At 44.6% G+C, this 8,229-nt stretch overlaps 1 protein-coding gene across 2 annotated transcripts in view; it reads right to left on the bottom strand.

Moving 5' to 3' along the window:
- Nucleotides 1–649: 649 nt before the first annotated feature.
- Nucleotides 650–8,229, bottom strand: part of FOXO3 (forkhead box O3) — a 125,528-nt gene continuing 117,948 nt past the window's right edge. For both annotated transcript variants that reach the window (XM_034991749.1, XM_034991750.1), the window contains one exon: nucleotides 650–5,468. The gene's annotated coding sequence lies outside the window, so the exon portion shown is untranslated. The remainder of the gene's footprint in view (nucleotides 5,469–8,229) is intronic.

The following is an 8,229-nucleotide window of genomic DNA, read 5'->3' as shown; positions in this document are numbered from 1 at the left end:
TGTTCCTTGGGACTTTGAACCCAATACTGGGGAGTTTCTAAAAGCGGAATAATGTCTACGTCTATTAAAATGAAAAATACCACCCAGGCTATGAGGGATAGTTTTACAATAGGGTGGAGTTTCTCCTCACTTGACTGAGAGGCCCTAAATGAACACATGGAGGAAATATTTATGCTGTTGCCACCAAAGGCCTGAAATATTGTGCCTGATTTTCAATGTGCAGGAGGGCTCTGTCGATGGCCGATGTTCATCCACGGCACTCACATGAGGGGGACCTTATTAGGGTCAGTTTTGATAGGTCAAAATCTCTGACACTCAGCGAAGGCAGAGAGTCTAAATCCGGCTTCCCTACCTAAAAGCCCCACCTGGGCAATATGACACCATGCACACCAAAGTGACTATCAGCCACCACGAACAAGGCCATAGATCTGATCTGCTTTTATTAAACTGGTTGTCTGTGGAGCTCACAAGTTGGCTGGAGAGAAAGTTTGCTAGATCATTCGGTTTAGAGAGCTCATGACAGAGGCTCTCAGCTTTGTGCCTGTCCCAGCCTATGAAGTCATTCCACAGGAAGACCCTGACAGAAATGCAGCCCTTTCACGTCTGGAGTTAAAGGAGAAAGGAGAACAAAAGACTTCTTGGAGTGAGACAGAGTGTCACGGATGCTTTATTTACATGCGTCACCATCTCTTTTACAAACTAGATTACGGTTTTAAATGGAATACACAAGGCAATATCTACAAACACCAAGAAAAGTTAAGTACTGCATCTCTATTTCATTTGGAAAGGGGAAGATTCCCAAATCAAACTGGTTTTGATTCTTGAGAAGAGAGGTGGTAGAGTTAATTCATGGCAACAAATGGTTGGACAAAATCCTCAGCAAGAATGCAATATGATAGTGTTCGCGTGGAAAGAAAGGATGAGGTGCTTCAAACCAAAGTACCAACTGCTGGACTCTTAGGTGTCTGAATATGGCCATGCACCATATTTAATTCTAGTTTGAATGGGGCATGAGCAAGAAACTGAAACAGGTAAGACAATTTTACAGATACTGTATACAGATTTTTTTTTCCATTCATGCAACTTTTTTTTCTTAAAAAAAGTTAAACATGTGAAGCCAAAACGTACAATATATTTTTTTAATATCAACTTATTTTTCTGGTCCTCCTTCACATCTGTTTACATTTCCTGTGTACATAATGTGCTAGGACAAGTATACGCGAGAAGACTGATTGCCAGGCAATGAGATAATTTTAGAGAAATAAGTGATCAGACACATAGTTTTTTAAAAGCAGCCACACAAATAATTATGGAGTGTGGCAGAGGCCTCAGAACCAATCATTCACCAAAGAAGAATACACACAAAATTAAACAAGAGGAAAATATTTCATTCATTCGAACTGCATAAAATGTTATCCACCGAAGATTTAGATCAAATAGGATATACTCTTTTCAGTTCCTTGGGCGTCTGCGTTACGATCTCGTGTGCAGACAGGATTTCGCAAGGCCTTCACTATCCCCTCACTGCCCCTGCTGCCCCCAGTCTTCAGGACAGGCTGGTTTTTTCGTACCTCTTTGCCAGTGATTGCATTTCTACAAAAAACTCTGCTAAGTCAAAAAATACAACAGTATGCCTAATCATACATGTTCCCCAAATACATCAAGAAAAAGGAAATCAGAGCTATCAGGGTTTTGCTTCTGCGTTCAGAGGGAAAGGGTGACATTCCCATTTCCCTCTAGCAGCCCATGGCATTAGCACGTGACACAGGACTGGCTGTCTGACCGCTTTACTCTTGACAGTCTCCCCAAGAGATTCCAACAGTCCTCTTTCCATAAGCGGGGTCCATTGGGTGTAGGCCAAGTCTGTCCCTACCGTCTTCAATAAGATCGGAAGCCACCTGAAAGGGCACCCTGAGACTGGGCAGAGCTGTCCTGAGCTGTGAGTCGTGAGGTCCTCCCCTCAGGGTGCTCAAGTGCCAAACACAGAATACCCAAACTCAACACCACACACACACACACACACACACACACACACACACACAGCCCACCTTGTATCACACGTGTGTGTTACGGTATCACTGTCCACTTGCACAATCCTCCCGTTAACAGGAAAGACAAACTTCTGAAATTTTTTAAAAATCTATGTTTCAGCAATCATCCTATTGCAGAGGATGCAATAAAGTAGATGGAGCTCAGCTTCATTCACAGTTAATGGGTGAGCTGAACCTGGCAGGCAGCTCTCACACCAGGACAGAGAAGGCTGATGATAAAGCTCTTTTCTAACTTTGGTACAAGGTATCTGGTGCTGGAGCCTGAAGAGAGAACAGCAGAACCCAAGAGTGCATGTCATGTTTTCAACATTAGTTACTCTTCTAATTTCCCATTACAAGTGGAAGGCTCCCTAGAGCAGCTTATTTAGAGGCTGAAGATAACCTGGAATAGTTCTCATCAGGATGCAAACATTACAGCTGCCAGGCCCCTGGAGGCAAGTATTCCACCGAGATACTCCAGATCAGAAAACTTACTGTGAGGGACCCATGACAGTGAGAACTCCACACGGCGGCCAACAGTTGGCCCTTCCTGAGAGCAGAGTCTCAGTGTAAGAGGCGGAGGTCTTAGGCTGCATCTCTGCCCTGTCTGGCCACCGCAGAACCTGGCGAGTGCAGGGGTGAGGGGTGGGGGTGGGGGGGTGTCGGGCCTCTGGGTGTACAGTCAGCCGGCAGTGGCCAAGGCTGAGAGTGGTGCTGCTGTGATCCTGGATGGGCCTAACTATTCCAACTCCCTCCCGAAACTGACGCTGGCACTCGACTTTGTCCTGACCTCAGCTCTCCACAATGCTCTACAAGTAGACGCTATTTGCATTATTAAGAAACAAAAACCCCAACAAATTCAAAGCACCCCTCCCCCTCCATTTTCCTGATGTGCTCTGTGGCTGCCCTGCTCTCAGACCTCCTCTGTCCCTCCCTCAGCTGTTTTCAATTAAATTATAATCTGGTTCTAGGACATTTTGTAAGACATTCTGCCTGAAATTTAACAAACACTGAGAAAAAAGGAGAATAAATGAGATGCCACATGTCTGAAAGGAAGTCAACATTTTAAAGTTGAAACATATTTGAGAGTTGCTTTTCTTACTCCCAAAGTAGCTCCCAGGGCCTATAAAACTGCAAAGGCAAATTAGCTATTTTGTTAGTTTGCTGTTTCTTTGCGTTCAGGAGAGAAATTCTCAGGGCCCTCATGCTGTAAGCACTCCAGATTCTTCTTGTATCTGACCTCCCTTCACCTTTCCCTCCCTGCGGCTGCTGCAGCTGAGTCCCATCGGCACCCCCACCAGGGCAGCATCACCTAGGAACCCAGACAGGCAGCCTCCTTTCAATGATACTGGACAGTTCTTGCGTGCAGGGGACTACCAAAGAGTCAAGGAAGTGGCTAGCATTATTATAAAGGAATACAGTAAGCAAAAGTCTGTCTCACTGACAAGCAGACCACGTGAATAGAGTACATATTTTTAAAAATTATACATACTTTTAAAATGAAGATTATAAACGTGTAGCAGTTTAGAAAAGGCGATACGCTACAGGCCTACTATAACCACAACTGCACGACAATTTACAGATTCAGTAAAAGGCAGGGTGAAATCAATAGGGCCATCACTCAAACATGACAACCCAAGCGAGGCGGGAGAGATGTGTGACAATACCAAATGGAACTTTCATTATGCTAGGAGCTGTTATCACCACCATTATCACCCCCAGAGGAATTACGAAGTGAAGGTGCACAAGGGGTCCCCTGGTGGCCAGTGGTAGGTGCAGGGGTCAGGTGGCACGTCTGTGTTGGTGGGAGGGAGTCAGTGCCCACTGCACGGTGCAAGCGTCAGCGAGAACTCATGCAGGGAAGTCTGTGCTGAAATACTAGCCTGTATTCCTAACGTCCATGCAGAATGGTCCATTTTTGTACTGTACATAAAATTTATTTATACATTTATATACCTAATGCTTTTTATGCAAAGAAAAGAGTCTTCATATATCACTTTGGAGAAGTATGCATATGCTGTGCTAATCAGAGCTTCATTACACCAGTTTTTCATATGTACCTAAGGTGTTCCCAACTATTCTGCCTACCAAAGAGGGTAACTAATATAATCCCACTTTCCAGGTTCAACAGAAAGCACTATACAGCACCATAACTTTTTGAAAACAAAACAAAATGAAATCCATAGAAGCAGAAAGGTGGAGGGAAAAAAAATGTCAAAACTGCCCTATCTTGTACTTCCATTGTGTCACTTGTACAATTACAATCTAAGCTTTTATATATATATTAGATTGTGTGTGTGTATATATATAAAAATCAGTTTGTATGCTATTGCCTCTCACTCATACATGTCTAGTAGATCTGATTATACACAGCAAGGCTGAAAATAATCAAGGGTATTTTAGGAAAATAGTGACTCTGGTTTGTACTTTTCACACATTTCTCACTATAGGCTTAATGCTCACCTGTAAGTTCATTTCTTCTGCAAAGCGAAACAGGACTACTTTTCTTTTTCTTTTCTCCTTAAAACTAAATCCTTTAGTGGCATTTGGCAATGAGTGGGTAGCTGAGCTGACTTCTTTCTTGAAAAGATCCTAATTTCTAACCCGCATACCATCACTATTTACTGCATCAGCTGAGGATAATGCCAGGAGACCAGAGGCCCGACTGCTCTGGCAACTGCAGACCAGGAGCTGGGGGTCTCTCCCCGCCCCTCCCCCCAACCCCTCACTCAGAACGAAAACACACCGGGTCGCATGCAGCACTCCATTCGTTGGGCCTATGCAGGGGTCAGTCCTGGACTGGTGCTCACGGCAAAGAGTTGTGCCATTGTTCAGTTTTTAGAAAAGCAGTTTTCTACCAAACAAAAGAAGAAAGAAAATCCCCCTCTGGTTTATGTAATTTGTTAGTTTATGGAGTTCCAAGGGCTCAAATGCTTGTGATGCCCAAAGCTAGAAATAGTAACTGGTACAACATTTTCCTTCTGTTTTTAAATTTGCCAGGGGAAGGATGATTAACATTTTAACATAAAAATACTGCAAGTTAATGCATGTGAAAAACTCAAAGTCAAAGGAAAACAAACACAAAAACGACACTTAAAACATCCCATAAACCATCGTGATATGAATACGCCACAGAATCGCCAACAGGAGCTCACGGTGTGCTCTGAACGAGGGTGGGTGGTGCTGACAGGGTGCTGTCCTTCGCTGGCAGGTGGCTCATCACCCTGTACAAGGAAGATTTTGCATACTTTATATAGAGAGTTCTGTTCCAAGGGTAAGTGCTTCACCCAGGGTAAGGGGCCTTTAACAGTCTCTGCTGGGTTAGGAAAATGGTGCGGGATTCACAAAGGTGTTAAGCTGTAAACGGTATCACTGTCCACTTGCTGAGAGCAGATTTGGCAAAGGGTTTCTCTGTAGGTCTTGTGTCAGTTTGAGGGTCTGCAGGAGGAGAAAAGAAAACCAAAGATGATTAAGGACATTCAAAAAGCAATTGTAGGCACCTCCGGGTCATACTTCACCAGCCTCCTGTCTCCTCACGTCACCTCCGAACTAAGGGTACTCACAGGAAAGCTGTTTTGCTACACTAGCTTCAAAGGTCTGAAAACCTAAGGACAAAGCATGGAGACTACTTACCGTATTTCTGGGCTTGATTACAAGATGCTCTCAAGTTGAAAAAGCCTAGAGGAAATGAGGTCATTCATCTTGGGTGGTTAAAAAGAAAGGCAAGTTAGGGGTGTTTTAGTAGGCCCTTCCTTTTTTTTTAATATCTCTAAGATTGATTGATTGACTGATTTGAGAGTGTGTGTGCACGCACACGTGATGGGTGAGAGGGGGCAGAGGGAGAAGAAAAGAAGTCGACTCCATGCTGAGTGCAGAGCCCAATGTAGGGCTCAATCTCATGACTCTGAGATCATGACCTGAGCCAAAACCAAGAGGCAGGCGCTTAACTGACTGAGCTACCCAGGTGCCCCATTAAAAGTAAGTTAAGTCAGTCAGGGTGCAGATGGGATTTTGCTCTAGACTTCTGGATTGAGGGGTATCCTGGGACATGGAACTTTCAAGCTGAAGCGAGAAAAGTTGGTCACCCTAAGCAGACCAGCCTATGCCTTTCTGGTTCTCTCCCACTGGCTATATGGACTAACCGACCTTGTTTACCATCAATACGAGGGGAGTTGAAATGGCCATTTTCCACAAAGGCTTACGCAGTCTGCACTGCTGGATGGAGATCATCTTGACTTTCCTCGCTTTAATTAAAGGAGTAAGTTATCTCTAAATGGGCTGTGTGGGATTTTTTTTTTTTTAATATTAAAAGTCTGCAGAGAAAAAAAAAATTATCTAACACACACATATGGCCAAAAAACCCTCCCACAAAACATCCCTTTAACAGTTAACAATCTATTATTATTTTGCCTTCAACAGTCTTCAATGGTGAGGCACAAAAGAGGTCCTCTCAGACCATCTGAATTTACATGTCTGAGCAGACTTCCTGAGACCTCTGAGCCCAGAAAAGTTAAAGGACTAAAAAAAGTATACTCACAGAGATGTAGCTAAAGGAATTAACAAAACAGGGGCGCCTGGGTGGCTCAGTGGTTAAGCGTCTGCCTTCGGCTCAGGTCATGATCCCAGGGTCCTGGGATCGAGTCCCACATCGGGCTCCCTGCTTGGCGGGAAGCCTGCTTCTCCCTCTCCCACTCCCCCTGCTTGTGTTCCCTCTCTCGCTATGTCTCTCTCTGTCAAATAAATAAACTCTTTTTTTTTTTTTTAAAGATTTTATTCATTTAACAGAGAGAGACACAGCGACAGCAGGAACACAAGCAGGGGGAGTGGGAGAGGGAGAAGCAGGCTTCCCGCCGAGCAGGGAGCCCGATGTGGGACTCGATCCCAGGACCCTGGGATCATGACCTGAGCCGAAGGCAGACGCTTAACCACTGAGCCACCCAGGCACCCTAAAATCTTAAAAAAAATAAATAAATAAAGGAATTAACAAAACAGACCTCAGGACGTAAGACCTTTGGTTTACGGAGACAGTGTCAGCTGTCACCGTAGGGAAAAAATGGCTCTAGGCCAAGAAATGGATAGAGAGGTAGGAGGGAAGCAAGCTGAACTCACCATCTTCTGATCAGAGAAGGTAAGCAAGTCATGAAATGTGCACCAGTAAGCTCACATATACGTTACACATCTGCTTCCCACTCTTTAGACCAGATATTATCATAGGTTCATTTGGAATTTTCACAAATGCACTTATGACTTCAATCTCTTCTGTGGCTGGGCTGGCTGGCAATCTTACCTTTCACTACCAATATTCATAAAGACAGCAGGGCTTAGTATTGGTAATGATGCAGAACCATGGTCACAATTACCCTTGCTACAGCTCCAAACAGAAGCACTTAGGGGTTTTATCAGAGGCAGCAACAATAAAGAAGGAAAAAAGGCCTTGTCCCCCACCCATCCCTGGTATTTAATTTCCCCGGCTGATGGATTTTTTTTTGCTTTGTAAAGGTACTAGACAATATCATCCTGGACTTGTTGGCTTCAGAGCAAGAAAAAGCTAAAACAGGGGTGGCTGACTTGGTTGAGCACCTGCCTTCGGCTTGGGTCATTATCTCAGGGTCCTGGGATCGAGTCCTGCATTGGGCTCCTTGCTCAGCGGGGCAACCTGGCTGGCTCAGTCAGTGGAGCATGTGACCCTTGATCTCGGGGTTGTGAGCTCAAGCTCCACACTGGGTGTAGAGATTACTTTAAAAAAAAAAAAAAAAAAAAGCTAAAACAGATACCAGATCTAAGTATCTGTGAAGCATTTAGCCTCCTAGAGCCAGCCAGTGCTATTCTAGCTACTCTACCTGGGACCCCCGAGGAGTGAATGGATAAGGGTACAGACATGGTTCTTTGGAAGGGTATTCAGTTTTTTCCTTCCCAGTAACACTTAATAAACCACAATCTAACATTACTATGCGATTAGCCATCAAGGACTATGCTCCCCAGGTGCCAAGAGAGAAGCTGTAAAGCACTACCTAATTCAGACCCCATCCTGGTTCCCTCCGGTATTAATTATTCGGCCATGGAAACCAGTGCATACTGGGAAGGTGACACACTTCATTCCCCAAGTACAGAGGCAGAGCATGCAGCCTGCTCCTATGCTGGAGCTGGGTCAGCATCAGAGGAAAGGAGGCAGAGGGCACCTATAACCCCCCACGTGGCA

Source organism: Mirounga leonina, unplaced genomic scaffold (genome assembly GCF_011800145.1).
Source record: "Mirounga leonina isolate KUSES-001 unplaced genomic scaffold, KU_Mleo_1.0 Mir_53, whole genome shotgun sequence".
NCBI lineage: Eukaryota > Metazoa > Chordata > Mammalia > Carnivora > Phocidae > Mirounga > Mirounga leonina.
The sequence above is the reverse complement of the archived record's forward strand: the minus strand, read 5'-3'. Positions and strand labels throughout refer to the sequence as shown.